Source organism: Trachypithecus francoisi, unplaced genomic scaffold (assembly GCF_009764315.1).
Source record: "Trachypithecus francoisi isolate TF-2019V2 unplaced genomic scaffold, Tfra_2.0 Lachesis_group16, whole genome shotgun sequence".
NCBI lineage: Eukaryota > Metazoa > Chordata > Mammalia > Primates > Cercopithecidae > Trachypithecus > Trachypithecus francoisi.
Window position 1 is genome coordinate 6,984,362 of NW_022681461.1, and position 18,912 is coordinate 7,003,273.

Consider the following 18,912-nt stretch of genomic DNA (forward strand, 5'->3'; position numbering starts at 1 on the left):
ATTTTCCAGTGAATCGTATCCTGTAAACAGGAACCTCATGAGAAAACATAAATGAGCAATGATCATTTCCTATATTGGTAATCAGATAAAAGTCCTGATTCAATTTCCAATTGCTTTAACATGCATAAAACTTTCAGTGCATCTGTATCAGAAAGACAATTCCTGGATTCATTATATATGTGTATACACATATACATACATAATGATACACACACAATGATATGTATACATATATACATGATATACATATACACATATACATAATGATATACATACGTATCTACCTAATGATATACACATATACATACACATATACATACTTAATGATGCACACATGCACATTATATGTTCAGGTATCATATGTACACAATGACATGTATACATCTAATGCATATGAGTATGTACATAACAGTAACATATGCATACATGGTTATACACATACATATATAATGAGATATACATATATACATACATAATGATACACACACACATATATACAGACATCCATCATACACATATACACAGGTTTTGGGGTTCTGATACTTTTCAATTTTAGCTAGTCACCATTTTTACAGAAACATACACATGCATATTTGGATGGCTCAGTTTTAGGGCTTCAGACAAACCACTCTTCAAGCTGTCAGCTATGTCTTTCTGAGAGGGCCAGTGTTTCCTAAGTGGATGTTTGGAGATTGCAACCATTTAAAAAATGGCAGTGAAATGAATGGCAGTAAAAATAAAACGGCAGCAAAAATAAACGGAAGACACCCTGTGGTGAAATAATTTGGAAGTGAATTCTATAAGCACGGTGCAGATGGTAGGACAGCTTCGTTTCAAAGGAGATGATCAACCTCCACGGAGTCTGTTACCATCGCTCAGGCGAGGGTGTTTAATTACTTCATTATTGACACAAAATCTTTTGCAGATTAGGGAGTCTCACCTAGTGTAATGGGCTCTCACCTGGGGTGACAGGGCTCTCACCTGGTGGTCTCACCTGGTGTGACAAGGCCGCCCCGGTGGTTAAGGTCTCACTTCGTGGTCAGTTTTTTTTCCCAGTATTCCAGTTAATGTTGATCAGTGTGAAAAAATTATTAAAACTAAAGCTACCTATTGGTTAACACACTATTAGACTGCAGGGCCTGTAATGTGTAGTATAGGGGGAACCCTATTGTTTGTGCCATGGAGGAAACAAACATTTTTGAAGTATTTTTCAAATAATTAATTTTTAAAACACTGTAGGCTTTTGGTTCCAATCTATGCAATCAGAAGGATCGTCCCTCTAAGGAATGAATGGGTGGTTACCTGGAAAAACAGAGGGAGTTCTAACTGTAAAAGCTAACTTTACATCTTGAAAGCTGAGTTTGCAGGCCTAAGAGTAGAGTTTATTTTAAGCCTAAGAAAGAAAGAACTCAGGATATGATGTAAGGGAACTCTTCACGCTACAAGAAGCAGCATAGAGACACTCTGGATTAGAGACGTGAGAGGAAGGCAAGGAAGTTGGCAGGTGGAGCCCATGGGGTGGGGAGGAGGGAGAACTAGGGTAGAAGCAGCCAGATGGCTTCGTGACTGTGTGAGGCTCTGTGCAGGGTTGTGGAATATGGGGAAATCCCATTGGAGGGTTTGAGGTTGTGGCTCCTCACCCTCGGGCTGCAGTGTGTGGCTCTGGGAAATTTCACAAGCCCCTGGGGCCTTGATGCTGTGTGGCTGCAGAGAAGGGTACACGGTGTGGAGCAGGTGACCACGGCCAAGAGCAGGTAGGAAAGCAGCTCTGAAAGAGGGCTCCTTTCTGGGTACCTTTTGCAGATTCATTGCTGTTTAGCAAATATGAATGCAAATTCAAAAGATTAATGAGTTGTGGGAAGACTGCTCTGGGGAATTCTGGAAAATACTGCTGCCTAAGCACCAGTTCCTGCTCCATTTTCCACATGCCCACTTTTTTATGAGGCAATGCAACAGCAGGGCGGGCATGCTGGTGCAGCCTGAAGGGAGCCCAGAGCCCCAAATCCTCCTACTGTCTACAGGAAGGAGGGAAGGGCTTTCTTCTTTCTGATGTCAGGAGAGAGCTGGGTAGTTGGAGGCGGCGGAGGGGATGGGCCTCTCTCAAGGCCTGCAAATAAAATTATTCTCCATCCTTACTTGGGGAGGCCCCACAGCACAAAAGGGTGGCCCACCTGCTGTGTGTCCCTGCGGGAGCCTTCCTGTCCCTGTCTAATGTTCCTCTAGCGGCCTTCCTTTCATTCCTGTGGCCCGGTCATAGTTATAGCGTGAACCTGGTAGGAGGAGCCCCCTCCTCAACAGGGAGGAACTGCAGGCTTTCCCCGAACCAGTTCTGTGCAGCAGAAACAGCTGCCGTCCACCACTTCCTGGTTTGTCACAGCTGGAGGAAACCTAACTGTCCTAAAGGCCACAGGCAAATAAGAAAAAAAAAAAAAAGTTAAGGAAGCATCCAGGGGGATTTCTTGGGAGGGTTGGAGGAGAAGACATGCAGGGACCGCAATCCTCCCCACACTCTGTGCATAGAACAATAACTTTGTTCCCCATAACTCTCATCCCACACGTTTGCTCCACTCACAGCAAGTCCTCTCCAAAGTGGTGTTGGTGTCTCTACTTGCTGCCAGGATTTCTCATCCCCTCTTTTCTCCCTGACCTCTCGTCACTGAGTTTGGGTCCCCATTGCTGCCCTGCAAAGGTTCCCATCACATCCTCCACCACGGTCATCTTGGCAAGGCCAGAGCCTGAGAAGCAGGGAAGCTGATAGCGTAAGTCCCAGTCCGAGCCCAAAGGCTCCAGAACTGGGAGAGCTGATGTCCAAGAGCAGAAGGTGGATGTCCTGGCTTAAGCAGGACAGAATCTGCCTTTTTGTTCTCTTCAGGAACCCAGTTGATTGGAGGATGCCCACCAGCACTGGGAAAGGCGGTTAGCTTCACTGAGTCCACTGACTGAAATGCTGGTCCTTTCCAGAGATGCCTTCACAGGCACACCCAGAAATAATGGTTTGTGATGTGGGAATCCTTAGCCCGGTCAAACTGACACCTAAACTTACCCGTCACACTCTCAAATGTGCACTCACAGGCAGTTGTCTCAGTGATGTGTCATCCACAAGGAACAGTTGTGTGCTATGGAACCGTAAAAACGGTACTTATGAGAACGTTCGTAATCATGTGAAGATTGCTTTAGTAATTGTTCAATGGGAAGAACCAGAACTGTATATATAATAGGAGTTAAATACAAAGAAGTCCACCAAATATTAGCTCGGCTCATTTCTGGTTCAGAGAGTGATGCCTTTTACATACATAGTACTAACTTTGACTTTATGTGTATAAACAGGTAGATACATAAAGGTATAAGTTTTGTGGAAACTTCCAAGTAAACTGGTTTCTGGTCCTACTTTGGAGTCTAACAAGGTGCATATTAATCTGTGACAGGAGAATCATGTTTCTACACTTCACACTTGCCCTGCCTTGAACTTTTCATTCTTCTGCTCACCTGAGACAAATGTGTATCTGATTGCTTCCTCTGATACAGAAATGCAGATTCACTGGGCCAGACAAAGGCGTAGGTGACTATTACTCTACCCACCTGTCACATGTAAATAATGTATTCCGTGAAAAGCTGATCAAAGACTCAAAAGAATTCAACCATTTGTCTCTTATGTACCTCCAACTTTTAAAAATTTCTTCCTTTCCACCCAATACCCACCCTTTCCCCTTTAAAATACTGACGTCCTCAAAACCATCTTTGGAGAAAGACGCAGATCTACCTCATGGGCATGCATCCTTAACCTTGGCAAAATAAACTTTCTTAATGGATTGAAACCTGTCTCAGGTACTTTTTGGTTTATAGCATCTATTAACATAATGACATGATTTTTCTGTCTTAATTTGATTCTGTAATGAAGTATGCTAACAGTTTAGTATTATCTAACCAACTTTATACAATTGATTATTCTGTAGTTATTTTGAGTTACTTTTAAAGACTGCTAGATTCTATTTTTGAACTTTATTCATAATCGAGATTGACATGTTTTCTTTTAAAATTTATTATAACGACATAATAATGGCTTCTCAAGTAAATTGAGGGACTTTACAATGTCTTTTATGGTCTTGAATATGTTAAATATCACGGGAATAATCAGTTGTTTAAACATTAGATAGAATTCAGTTGTGAAACAATATATCTATAGTGTCTTTTTAGGAAATGGCATGCTTCGATTACATTTCCAATCTTTTATGAAAATTGTATTTTCTTCTTCCAGTGTGCATTTTGATAGGACGTTGTATGTTGTGCTGCCATTGAGTTGTACGTGGCATTCTCTTACAATTCTTCAATCAACTGTATTTATGACAATGTCTCTTTTTTCATGTCTTAACTTGTGTCATATTTATCCCTTCCTCTTTTCATTCATTGTCTCAGGGGAGGTTTATCTATTTTGTTGGTATTTTCAAAAACAAAGTTTTGGTCAGGCCTGGTGGCTCATGCCTATAATCCCAGTACTTTGGGAGGCCGAGGTGGGTGGAGCACCTGAGGTCAGGAGTTGGAGGCCAGCCTGGCCAACATGGCAAAACCCCATCTCCACTAAAAATACAAAAATTAGCCAGGTATGGTGGTGGATGCCTGTAATCCCAGCTACTTGGGAGGCTGAGGCAGCAGAATCGCTTGAACCTGGGAGGCAGAGGTTGCAGTGAACCGAGATGGCACTGCTTTACTCCAGCCTGGGAGAAAGAGCAAAACTCTGTCTCAAAAACAAAAACAAACTAACACACAACAAAGTTTTGAATTTATTTTAAATTTTCAAATAGTTTTTTAAGTTCAAATTTATCAATTTCAGCTTTTATCTTTGAAATCCTTCTTTTATTTTTTTCTCTTTATTGCTCATTTCTATATTCTTTAGCTAAGTACTGAGTTCTTTTATTTTTAGTCTTTATTTTTTAAGTAATGAAAGCATATAAGATTACACATTTTCCCTTGAGCACAATTTTCTCAGGATTTGTTGTGATTTTTTTTTCTCCCTTTATTGCTTTCTGACAGTTTGTGGAACCCAGGCCCTGCTTTGAAATCCCCTGTGTGCATCTCGTAGAGAAGTCAGGAAGGTCTGGTCTCAGGAATCAGCAGCAGCCCTGGAGCCAGACGTGCACTGTGGCCCCTGGCTTTGAAAGACACTCATCCACTTACCTTAAATTATAGCTTTCTAGCTCAGACAGTTTTATATACAATTCTCACTCTGTCAAGCTAATGCAAGTCATTTGGGAAGAGTATTTGGCAGAAAGCAACGTTCAGCAAGGCAGCCCACAGAGATTGCCTTGAGGGGCAGCAAAGACAAAGACCTTTTAGAAAAGCTATGAAAGCTATCCCTTAAGTTTTCAGTATTTTACATTTGCACACCTTGGCAATTGCCACCTATTTTACTCATATGGGACTGTCCATCAGATATAGATTTCTTTCCTTTTGTTTTTTTTTCCAAAATAGACCAGTTTGTAAACATGGCATTTTTTTTTCTCTTTTTGAGGTTAATTCTGTATGTTTTTCCCAGAAATTACTGAGCTTCAACAATTCTGTATTTTTAAAACTCCATGGTCTTTACTTCAAGGGAGAGATACTGCTTGTTCTAACATTCTTTATTATTTTTAAAATATTGATGGTTATTAATACCATGTGAGATTTAATGCCACATAGTCCACAACTTACAAAAGTGGCTGTATTTCAAAATCCTGAGCATCAAGAATACATCAAGAGGAGCCCACACAGAATTGATGCTCCGCCCTCGTTTACTGCAGTTTTACTCTCATCTAGCTGTGAAAAATTCAGACTTGATTGACACGGCAAACAATAGGGAAAGAAATCTTTAGTTTGCCATTTTTGCTGGAATAACTAAGTTCAGGCTGCCATTAAAAAGTAATAACAGAACAAAGGAATGATGAATGACTATTGCTGTGAAGTTGTGCTCTTTCAAAAGCATGCTCTCAACAAGTTTCTCAATCTTGCATGCAGCGGAAGCTTCTAAGGAATAAAGAAGCAATACAGGATGCCAGAAGACATTTATTTAAATGTCACTTATGCATTGGGTAATGAGAATTGAAGGAGTTCCATCTGAGATAATAAACCAATTTTTTTGCGAGAGAAGATGAAGCAATTAGTTATTCAAGGGCAATAACTTCTCCTTGGACTTCATTTTCACAGACCACATTTACCCACATTTACCCTTAGCTGTTGGAATAAAAAACAGATGGTACACTACAGTCACTTGTACCTACTTAAAGAAGACACCAATTGTAATTCAATTCAGGAACTCTTATTTTGAGTGTCTGTTATTCTCAAAGGAATAACATGCCTGGCATGGGGATGCCATCTGGGTGAGGTGGGCTCCCTGCCCACCCACTGTGATAATGGTGGTATTTGAACAGGCTGTGGTTCCAGCAAGGTCAGAGTGACAAACAGGGGAGGCATTCTTCAGATCCCCAGCAAAAAGAAGCTTCCTCTGCCTTTCTCTGGGATACCTGGGCTCTGCCATTCTGATGACAGCTCTAGCCCACAGTGGCTTCATGTCTGAAGGGGCTGTGGTATCAGATGGATTCTGCAGCAGGAGGCTGACAAGCCACAGGCTTATCAAAGGGATCCCAGGCTTACTTTGTTTTTTAAAAAAAAAATTTGTTTCAATAATTTTAGGAGAACAGGTGGTTTTTGGTTACGTGGATAAGTTCTTCAGTGGTGATTTCTGAGATGTTTGTGCACCCATCATCCAAGCAGTGTACACTGTATCCAATGTGTAGTCTTCTATCCCTCACCCCCTCCCGACCTTCCCCCCTGAGTCTCCAAAGTCCACTGTATCATTCTTTTTTTTTTCTTTTTTTGAGATGGAATTTTGCTCTTGTTGCCCAGGCTGGAGTGCAATTGTGCTATCTTGGCTCATCACAACCTCTGCCTCCCAGGTTCAAGTGATTCTCCTGCCTCAGCAGGAATTACAGGCATGCACCACCATGCCTGGCTAATTTTTGTATTTTTAGTAGAGACGGGTTTCTCCATGGTGGTCAGGCTGGTCTCGGACTCCCGACCTCAGGTGATCCGCCCCCCTTGGCCTCCCAAAGTGCTGGGATTACAGGTGTGAGCCACCGTGCCTGGCCTACTGTATCATTCTTATGCCAAGCTTGCTTTCTCATATTCTCCTGAGGAAACTGTTGCTGGAAGGAAGGATTCTTAGAATTGAGTTTGGTCATCATTCATCTTTGCTCTTAACAGTACCCTCTTAGGCTTGCTGGTTGCTGAGGGAAAGATGTCTTAAGGATCTGGAGAAGTCTTTTCATATAGTGAGGATGCTGCTGGGCTCTAAGAAGCAAATGATGTCAAGCATGCCCTACTTTGCCAGTTGAATTTGCCATTAACTTTCTCTAGTGCTTAACATTCTGAGGGAGTTCTACATTATGAGTTCTGTGTTCTCTTTTAGTTCCAAATACAGGACTTTTGGATGATGTAAAGATGTAAAGCACAAGACTCCCTTTTAGTTAAACATGAAAGGATAGACTGCATTTACCTATCCATTTTTCTCCAAAAAACCTATGGTATGTGTCAAGGTTCTATTTTTTTATGTGGCGTGAGAAACTAGCTCAAATGATTATGAAGGCTGACAAGTCCCAATATCTGCAGGGTGGATTGGCAAGCTGGAGGCCCACGAGAGCCCATCGTGCAGTTCCAGCCTGAAGACTGGCAGGTTTGAGAGTCAGGAAAAACTGATGTTCTGTTTGAGTGTGAAGGCAGGAAACAGCTGATGTCCTAGTTCAAAAGAAGCAAGGCAGAATGAATGGCCTCTTATTCGGGGAAGGCCATGCTGGTGCTCTATTCAGGCCTTCAGCTGATGGGATGGGACCCATTCACACTGGGGAGGGCCATCTGCGCTCCTCAGTCCACTGATTCAGATGTCAGTCTCATCCAAACCACCCTCACAGACACACCCAGAATAATGTGTGACCAAATGTCTGGGCATCCCATGGCCTAGTCAAGTTGACACATAAAATTTACCATGACACCTACCCTCCTTCTGCTTGCTTTGAATAGGAATTGATCTCTTTTTTCATTTCTTAAGGTAGAAGCTGAGATCACTGGTTTGAGACATCTTTTTGTCTAATATAGGATTTAGCATTATAAATTTCTCTGCATCAGTGGCATTCCACACATGTTAAAAATGCATTTTTATGGCCAGGTGTGGTGGCTCACACCTGTAATCCCAGCACTTCGGGAGGCCGAGGTGGGTGGATCACAAGGTCAAGGGATCAAGACCATCCTGGCCAACATGGTGAAACCCCATCTATACTAAAAATACAAAAATTAGCTGGGCATTGTGGCGTGTGCCTATAGTCCCAGCTACTTAGGAGGCTGAGGCGGGAGAATCACTTGAACCCGGGAGGCAGAGGTTGCAGTGAGCCAAGATTGTACCACTGCACTCTAGCCTGGGTGGCAGAGCAAGACTCCATCTCAAAAAAAAAAAAAAAAAAAAAGTATTTTTATTTTCAGTTAATTAGAAATGTTTTGTAACTTCCATTTCAATTTCTTACCTTTTTTTTTTTTTTTTTAGAGAGGATCTCCTCTTTTGCCCAGGCTGGTGTGCAGCAGTGTGATTGTAGCTCACTGCAGCCTCGACATCCCAGGTCCAAGAGATTCTTCCCCCTCAGCCACTCTAGTAGCAGGGACCACAGGCATGTGCCACCATGCTTGTCTACTTTTTTGTTTATGTGTGTGTCTAAAGACATGGTCCCCCAACTATGTTGCCTACACTGATCTCGGACTCTTGGGCTCAAGTGATGCTCCCACCTTGGCCTTCCAAAGTACTGGGATTACAAGTGTGAGCCAACATGCCTGGCCTGATTTCTGTTTCAATCCATGGAATTTTTTTTTTTTTTTTTTAGAAATATTGGGAATTTTCCAAATATCTTGCTTTTATTGATTTTTATTTAAATTTCATTGTATTGGGATAACATTAATATGTATATTTTGAATTATTTTAAAGTTGAGATTATTTTTATGATCCAGATTATAGTTTATCTAGCTAAATATTCTGTGTCTGCTTGATAAGAATATGTTGATTAGCGGATTCTAGAAATTCAATTAATTAGTTGATTCATAGTGTTGTTAGCCTTTTATATGCTTATTGATTTTTGATCTACTTGTTCTATCAATTACTGAGGGACAGGTGTTGAAACCTCCGACTACAATGATAGATTTGTCTATTTTCCCCTGTAGTTCTATCAGTTCTTGTTCATATATTTGGAAGCTCTGACATTAGATGGATAAATGTTTTGAACTGTTAGGCCCTTTTGAAGAATTGCCTTTTTTTATCATCATGAAACATGACCCTTTTATCCACGGTGATATTTTTGGTTTCCAATTTACCTTGATATTAATATAGTCACTCCAACTTTGCTTTAATTACTGTTAACGTGGCATATCTTTCTCACAAGGAGATATATACATATGTGTATGTATATATGTATGAATATAAATTATAATTATGAATTAAGAAGGTGTTTTAAAATTTGATATTAAGTATTTATGTTTTAGGCTGATTTCGGATATACAATTGCCTATTTTAATAAAAAGTAAACATTACTGTGTTACCAAAAAGTAGTTATATAAAAAGTATGTTTTCCCTTTTCACTATTTTACACACATACATGCACACACGCTTATTTTGACTTATAAACTGAGAAAGATGCAAAATTATCTCTCATGAAAATAGTCAAAGAAGGAGGTGGAAGAGATAAAAAAGTTTGAAAATGTTATTCATGGGCTGGAGGGTCCTGACTGTCCCCTTTATTCTCCTATTGTTTCACCATCAAAGGCTGGTTGATCCCTCTGCCTTTTGAAAGCATTCAAAAGGAAGGGAAGCTTACGTTTTTTGTCAAGATTATTATGCATTCCAAATCTGAAGCCTCTTTGGAGAGCCTTGCACTGTTTTGGTTGAAACTTCTCTTTAATAGAGACTCACTGAATGCTACAGCTTCAGAGAAGGGGCTGCGGGCAGCCACCCTGTGGAGCACTTCTTCATATAGGTTCTCTCTTTCCCTAGGAGCTTTTGATTCAGTGCAATCTCCTTCTCTGAAGACATGCCTTGTTTGGAGACACTTAGGAGGGTGGTTGCTGGAGTCCTGCTTAGAGACTGTGCTCTGTGCAAATAGGAATTGAGGATGGGAGAGCTAAATTACTTGAAAAGACTATTTAAGGCCACAAAGACAGAAATAAAAGTGTGTTTTTAGTCTAAGCCTAGCTTATCTCTTGAGCATGTGTGAATCTTAAAATAGAGGCAGTGGTCTTCTTCATGATGTGGGGAAGTTCTGTTTTTGAGGCTACTGAGTCCTCGTCTACTAGGATAGCCTTGACTGATTAGGGAATCTACATCGTTAAACATCTGCCTGATAAACGAGCAGGAGACACTCACGTCTAGAGTGCTTTGCATATGTTGATTCATTTATTCTTCACAAAAACCTTGAGTGATTATAATTTTGTTTGCACCTAAAAAGTAAAAAGAGAAAGAGTCTGAGGCTCTGGTAGGTGAAGACTACATGCAAAGCTCAGCAATTCTAAGTGTTTAAGCTTGCATTGGAACTTGGATCTGGCTGCCTGCAGGGTTGTGATGTTTTTACTTTTCTCCTGCAACAGCTACAGGCCTTGCTGTGGGCTGGGGCAAAGACTTTTACAAGACATTGACACACAAGGCCAGGAGATACTGACACCGCATAATAAAGCTGATGATGCAGTAAATTTGTGAGTCTGAGGTAGCAGGGAATTTGGCCAACTGGACAGTGGCTGATGGACACCCCAGTCACACAGTTAGCGCCTGGGCAGGGAGGATTCTGTTGTTTCCACGTGCACTACAGATTAAAGTGGAGAAGATGAGCACCTCCCTTCCTGAGCACAGGCCCCCGGTGGCCACTGAGGCTCAGAGAACAGCACTGTGTGGCCATGCACTTTTCTGGGTGCCCAGCTTCTCTGACGGTTCCTTCGCAGATCTTTCTGAAAGGATACATATTCAGTTTGGTAAAATCGAATTCAAGGCCTTGGCTGCTGTGTTAGTCTGTTCTCACATTGCTATAAAGAAATAACTGAGACTGGGTAATTTACAAGGAAAGAGGTTTAATTGGCTCACGGTTCCACAGGCTGTACTGGAAGCATGATGTCGACATCTGCACAGCTTCCAAGGAGGCCTCAGGAAGCTTCCAATCATGAGAGAAGGCAAAGAGGGAGAAGACATCTTACACTGTGGGAAAAGGAGTGAGAGAGAGTGAGGGGGAGGTGCCACACACTTCTAAATGACCAGATCTCAGGATAACTCACTATCATGAGGACAGAACCAAGAGGGCTGATACTAAACCGTTCATGAGAAATTCATCCCCATCATACAATCACCTCCCACGAGGCCCCACGTCCAACACGAGAGATTACAATTTAATCTGATACTTGGTGTGGACACAGATCCAAACCATATCAGCCACAAACTTTTGATTCTTTCTGTGGGAAAAGGGAGGTTGCAAGTGACCTGGGGTTTGAGAACCTTTGAGCTATTCCAGGATGGGTGGGCTTGGTTTGGGATGGGTGGATGTGTGTGGAAGATGGTTTAGGTAGCACCCAAAGGTGATGTGATGGTTTGGGGTCTATTAGCTAAAAGGAGTGGGATTGTATGTCCTGCTTCAATTTTTAAAAATTAAACCTCAACATGCACACAGCTTAAGGAGTCGAATAGTTCTAATAGATTTGTTATAAATGCATGGTAGGTTTTTCTCTTCATGTGCCTTTCTTCAGAGGCTAACCCTTCTAATTCTCTCTCTCTCTCTTTTTTTTTTTTGTTGTTTGTTTTTGAGATGGAGTCTCACTCTGTTGCCCAGGCTGGAGTGCAGTGGCGCCATCCTGGCTTGCTGCAAACTCCACCTGCTCAATTCAAGCGATTCTCCTGCTTCAGCCTCCCGAGTAGCTGGGATTACAGATGTGTACAACCACGCCAAGCTAATTTTTGTGTGTCTTTAGCAGAAATGGAGTTTCACCGTGTTGCCTAGGCTGGTCTTGAACTCCCAAGCTCAGGTGCTTCGCCTGCCTCGGCCTCCCAAAGTGTTGGAATTACAGGCGTGAGTCACCACACCTGGCCCTTCTAATTCTTTTAACTGATGATTTTGGTCTTTATCCCCTTATCTCTAAACATTGCACCTGCTTTGCCGCTTCATGATTTAATTTCCTCCCACTATGGAAAGCTGGGTTTCTGCCTCTGTTTCCTCCTTCCTCCTGTGCTGCACACTGGCCTTCTTCCCAACACAGGCCACCATATCCAGTGGGCACCACCTTACCGCCAGGGAAATACTGGTCACAGTGTAGCCTCCTCATCAGCATGCATATTTTTCCTTTCCCACTCAACTCTTTGATTTTCCTGGAAAACCTGTCATTAAGTAGGAGTCCCACATGATAAATAATGCTCTTTTCTGTCCAGCACACACCCCCACTACTTGTTGTTTTCCAAACAACTATGTTAGTCATCATTAGTCAGGTGATCTAAGAACAGTAAGAGCCCAAGCAGAGCTAGAGATTTAGAAAACCATGGCCCGGGTCTAGCCCATTTTCTCCAGTTGAAGATATTTGGAGAATGGACAAACCAGGGCTATAGGACAGGAGATATGAATGAGGGGTTTGCTTGCACCACGAGGAAACTTAAGGGGGAAGCATTCAGATGACATCCCCTTCTTGAGGGGCCTGCCCTTATTGAAAGTGAGGAACCATCTAAGTCAGCCGGAATTTTCTTTTAATTGTTTTTCATTGTGGTCAGAACATACAACACAAAACCTACTCTCCTAACAGATATGTACATGAACAACAACAACACACTCTTATTATTGATAGGCACACTGTTGCACAGCAAGTCTTTAGACCTTGTTTATCTTGCACAGTTGGATTTTACACCTGTTGACGTTATGCTTTCCCCTAAACCATAGCCTCCCTGGGATTGCCTTGTCCTTAGAAATAGGGTATACCTGCAGTTTAAAAAGCTGGTTTTCTTGAGTCTTAGATGGTTGAGTCAGTAGAGAGATGGTTCTGATGCATCCTTTTTTAACAACTTGCTCTGCCAAGAAAGGGAGTGATGACGCTCCCTCGAGGTCACAAGCCACCACAGGCAGCCCACAGCCATGGCCCCAGAGGAGGCTAGGAGTCCAGGAAAGTGAGATGCAATTCCTTTTCTCCTCCTGTGATTATTTATTTTTCCAAGCTTTTATCATTTTTTGTTGATATATAATTCATACGCAACAAAGTGGACATATTTAAAAGGTAGAATTTAATAAATGTTGACACGTGTACTGGTGCAACCGTCAGCACAATCAAGATAGTGATGTGTAACTTGCAAGCAAAACTGGCATTGCAGACATGTATACTTATATCCAAGGATGCACATAATATTCCATGTGCACATAATAGGTGGGGGGAAAATCCATGTAAAATTTTAAGTCAGTTTTTTGTGGAGGCTGCAGTATTGAGTCTGCCAGGCAGATGCAAAGACTTAAGGATTTGGTAACACATTGGATGATTAGCTTAAAAGTTGACCAATATGACAGAGGCCTGTACCAAGCCAAAGGTGCATATTCTCCCCTTCCAGAAACCTCACACAATTTATGTCCTGCCAATTTTAAACAGAGCAACAAGAAAATAATAACAATTTTGACATCTGGTAATTGGGTGTTCACTCTTCCTCCGGCTAAAAGGTGCTCCATTCTTTTTTTTTTTTTTTTAATTTGACTTTTAAGTTTAGCAGTACACGTGCAGGTTTGTAACACAGGTAAACTTGTGTCATGGGGGTTTGTTGTACAGATTATTTCATCACCCAGGTATTAAGCCCAGTACCCACTGGTTATTTTTCCTGATCCTTTCTCTTCTCCCAGTTCCCACCCTCTGATAGGCCCCATGTCTTTAGTTCCCTTCTATGTGTCCATGTGTTCTCATCATTTAGCTCCCACTTATAAGTGAGAACATGTGGTATTTGGTTTTCTGCTCCTGTGTTAGTTTTCTGTGAATAATAGCCTCCAGCTCCATCCATGTTCCTGCAAAGGAGATAGTCTCATTCTTTTTATGGCTGCATAGTATTTCATGGTGTATATGTCCCATATTTTCTTTATCCAGTCCATCATTGATGAGCATTTAGATTGATTCCATGTCTTTGCTGTTGTGAACAGTGCTGCAATGAACATACATGTTCATGTGTGTTTACAATAAAATGATTTACATTTATTTGGGTAAATACTCAGTAATGGGATTGCTGGGTCAAATGGTGGTTCTGTTTTTGGGTCTTTGAGGGATCGCCACACTATCTTCCACAGTGGTTGTACTAATTTATACTCCCAGCAATGGCATATAAGGCCTCATCACAAGAAATCTTCCTGCAATTTCATCAGAAGGAATACAGAAGCACAACTCTGAAAACCCAGAGCGATGACTCATATGCCCACTTCATCTGTTGCTGGCCACTGGATTCACTCTGGGAGATTAAAGAAAACCCTGTTATACATTTTGCTACTTAAAAAAATTAAGCCCAACTCCTGAAGTGTGAATGTTTTTTATTTGTAAGATGAGGAGCTTGAATTACATGACCCCAATGGTCCTTCCAGCTTAGACATTTGGGGGTTTGAGGTTATACTGCTGGAGCGAGTCCCTTGGTCATGAGACGGAGCAGGGACACCTGCATGGAAATAAAGGAAAAATATTGACTCCCTTCAAGGGAAATTCTAGGCATCTACCTAGCCTTGGAAAGCAAATGAGCAACTTGATAAGCAAGAAGATAATAATAATAGTCACCCAAGCAAGCCAGAGTCACAAAGTGTTTTGATTCCCTATAGAAACTAAATAATAACATCTTAATGTATGTGATTGACTTATTTCTCAGAATCTCCAGCAGGTGGAAAATGTTGACCACTATCACATAGACCTCAGAGAAGGGGGAACAGAAGGCTGAACTTGGACCTCCAGTTTTTGTTCTACCTTTCTTTTTGCCAGACCTGGAGTGAGTCACACTCACATAGGTGCATAGCCTCCATGTATTGGTTTACGATTTTGCCTGCAATTTCTGTTTTCCTGAAATGTACTCTTGCCTTTAAAAACTCTTTAAAAACATTGAGGAATTTGAGTCATAAGTGAGGGCTGCCCATACTCCCTGCTTGGCACCATGCAATACATGCCCCTTTCTCCTACTGCAAATCTCAATGTCAGTGTCTGGCTTTACTGTGCTGGATGAGTGGACCCCAGTTCAGTTTGGTGACATTCACACAAAACATTCTCTATTACCTCTTCTCATCACAGTAACTGAACATGACAGTACGTCACGCAGAAATATCCATATCAGCACATTTAAAGAAACCTCATTCAGCCAGGTGTGGTGACTCACACTTGTAATCCCAGCACTTTGGAGGCCGAGGTGGGTATATCATCTGAGGTCAGGAGTTCAAGACCAGTCTGGCCAACATAATGAAACCCCATGTATACTAAAAATACAAAAATTAGCCAGGTGTGGTGGTGTGCACCTGTAATCCCAGCTACTTGGGAGGCTGAGGCAGGGGAGTTACATGAACCTGGCAGGCGGAGGTTGCAGTGAGCTGAGATCATGCCATTGCACTCCAGCTCAGGCGGCAGTGTGAGACTCCATCTCAAAAAAAAAAAAAAAAGCCTCATTCTCCTTAATTGCTGCAAGGCATTCCACTGTATTGAGGTATTGAACACCTAATGTTTACAAGAAATCATACCTGTTGTCTGGGGGAAGAAAAATGAGGAGCTGTTGTTTAGTGGGTATGGCATTTCTGTTTGGGAAGATAAAAGTTGTTCTGGAGCTAAATGGTAGTGAGGGCTGTATAACAATGTGAATATACTTATTGCCACGGAACTGTATACTGAAAAATGGTTAAAATGGTAAATTTTATGTTTTATACATTTTACCACAATAAAAAATTTTTCTGCTCCCTCTTTGCCTCAGGAAAGAAATAGTTCCTGTCCACAAGAACTTTACACTTTAGAAAGATGGGCACAAGTTAGGAAATGAAAATGAAATCCTAAGTCCCCCCACTGACTGAACAGATTGACTCTCGGTCAAGAGGACCTTGGAGAAACCTTGAAAACTGAGTTCCTGGCCATGACGGAATGGGAGGTTGGACACACCTCGTCATACCCCCTCACTTCCTCACTTACGGGCATTGGGACTTCTTTCCTCAGAGTTAGACAGAAACTTGCCCTTTTGAAAGACTTGCTCCACTACTGATTTCAGCCAACCACCTGACACTGCTTCTCCCTTTTGCAGGTTTGACACAACAACTGAACAGCATTCTTTGTTGATAAGAGACCACAAACCGTGGAGTGGTCCTCGCCAGTCTACAGAGGCTGTGCACAGAAGACCCTCTGTTTCACCTTTTGATGTATAGGGCCTAATTGTAATATATTTAAATGTTAACTCTCCACCCAGAAATGAACTTAGGATGCATGTTGCCTGCATGCTAGCCTACTATAGCCTGTCCATAGTCCCCCTTCATGAATATTCATATCTCCTCCTATAACCTGTTGAATATGTATGTTTGGCCACCCTGTTCAGCATAAATCCCTTTCATTTTTTCCACCTTCTAAGTTCCTGTTTCTGGCTTCTGGTTGGAGGCTGTGCTTCTCAGCATGTCACAGTGGCCTGCAGGTTGCAACCCTTTGTGGGAAATAATGCTCTCCTTTCCAAATGTATGAACCTTGTCATTCTACAGTTGATAAAATGGTATACAGCTATGAGGCAGGATGGGTGATGAAATGTACTTTAACCAAGGTATGGATAAAATTCCCTTAGAAAACAATTCTGGCAGGAGATCTGAGGAGACTCCCCATGGCAGGAAGACAGACACAAAGAAAGGGGGTTGGCCCATCACATACATGCTTAATACTGACAAAGGCAATGGTGGGTACCGTACTAGTTGTCAGGCACAAGCTCAGAAAGGACAGGTTAGGATGGTTCTCACCTTTGCTTCCAGGTAACAAATAATTCTTTAACACAGTCGGGTCATATATGAGGAATCCACTCCTTAAAAATGATTTCAGATAGTGGTTCTTGTGTCCAGATGTTAGAGAGGTTTCTAACCATCTCTAGTTATATCACTGACTCAGTTTCACACCTCCCTTCGCTGTGTCGCTAACACCATATCTAGCTGATTCATTTTTACATAGGAACAAACTCCATACTTGGAAGTGTTAATCTGGTGATATGCTTTTGCATAAAGTGCACATGCTATATACTAAACAAATGATACTGAAACATCTAGACAGAGGGAGAATTCATGTTGATTTTTTGGTTTTCCAATAATTTTATAACATTGATGTAGGTATTCAAAGTCTTTGGAATAATTTGGGGTAGATAGAATTGACTTCAGAACTGGAAGTTATGCTCCACTGTCTGCCTGTCTGTTTAGTTATCATCCATCTCTCATCCCTTTCCTTAGAATACTCTTCCCCTAGATATGCGTGGCTAGAGCCTTCACCTTCTCCAAGTCTTGGCTCAAATGTTACTTCAGTGAGACCCAACCCACCTCGTATTTAAAATTGCAAGCTTCCTCCCTAAACACCATCTTGTGGATTCCTACTACACTTTCCCATCACCATAATCACCCTCCAATATACTCCAGAATTTACCTTTCCTCTTACTGTTTATTGTCTTCCCACAAAAGAATACAAGCTCCTGTTCTGTGTCATTCCAAAAGTTAAGCCAAGTTCTAAATTAGTGCCTTTTACCTAGTGAATTCTTTTTTTTTTTTTTTTTTTTTGAGACGGAGTCTTGCTCTGTCGCCCAGGCTAGAGTGCAGTGGCCAGATCTCAGCTCACTGCAAGCTCCGCCTCCCAGGTTTACGCCATTCTCCTGCCTCAGCCTTCCGAGTAGCTGGGACTACAGGCGCCCGCCACCACACCCGGCTAGTTTTTTGTATTTTTTAGTAGAGACGGGGTTTCACCAGGTTAGCCAGGATGGTCTCGATCTCCTGACCTTGTGATCCACCCGTCTCGGCCTCCCAAAGTGCTGGGATTACAGGCTTGAGCCACCGCGCCCGGCCCCTACCTAGTGAATTCTTATTAAATATCATGAATTAATCTCTCAAGTCTTATTGATCTACCATCTTTTCTGTGCAGATGGTGTATTTTAATGTTTTGGATCTACTACTGCCAGAAGAGGCAGTTGGCTGTGCTGGTTGATTTTTGCAAAGAGGGTAACTGTGCTGCAAACATTCTAACACAAAAGTGACCACTTTCAGTAAACATTCTCATCAGTGCACTGTTTATCAACATGCTGTATTACCTCTCAATCAAAAATAAAGTCCTGCATCTACTTTCCTCTTCCAGCTACTACCGTATAGCTCCAATCTTCCTTCAAAAACCGGAATTCTCAAAACCCTGCCCATTCCCACCATCTCCACTCTCTTGCCTCTATTCACTGATCAGAAGGTTTAATGTGGCTTTTCCCCACTGCCGTGGAACTGGCCTTCCCCGGGTTCATAGGTCAGCTCCCAACCCTGTGCTCCCTGTCTGCAATGCCCTATCTTCTTCTCTACCTGACCTCTCCGTGGTGAAGCTCCACAGAGCGGGAGTTCCATCTTCTCTGTTCTCTATTCTGTGGTAATCTTCATGAATTCAAATACCACCCTTACATTAATGGCTCTAAAATTGTACCTGTAGCTCTGAGCTCTCCACTGGAAGCCACACTAGCGTACAGTACAAACAAGCTTTATACCTCCATTAGGTTTTTGCAGATAGCTCATGTCTAACTCTTCAACACAGAACCCTTGAGTTTCACCCCCAAATGCCCTTGTCTCATGCTGAGATGAGGAATCTCAGCAAAGGGTACCACCATCCTCTCAGTTCTCAAGCCAAACACCTGGTGTAAATACCTATCCCTAA

The 18,912-nt window shown here is 42.0% G+C and overlaps 1 protein-coding gene across 23 annotated transcripts in view; it reads left to right on the top strand.

The window, feature by feature from the left end:
• The window catches only part of DIRAS2 (DIRAS family GTPase 2), a 160,628-nt gene that overhangs the window by 56,726 nt on the left and 84,990 nt on the right, over positions 1-18,912 (top strand). The window contains exon 5 of one of the 23 annotated variants that reach the window (XR_004443366.1): positions 16,298-17,748. The exons of 21 other annotated variants lie outside the window; for them this stretch is intronic. The gene's annotated coding sequence lies outside the window, so the exon portion shown is untranslated. Of the gene's footprint in view, positions 1-15,309; positions 15,476-16,297; positions 17,749-18,912 lie in introns of those variants that run through there. One more of the 23 variants, XR_004443367.1, reaches the window with a different exon arrangement.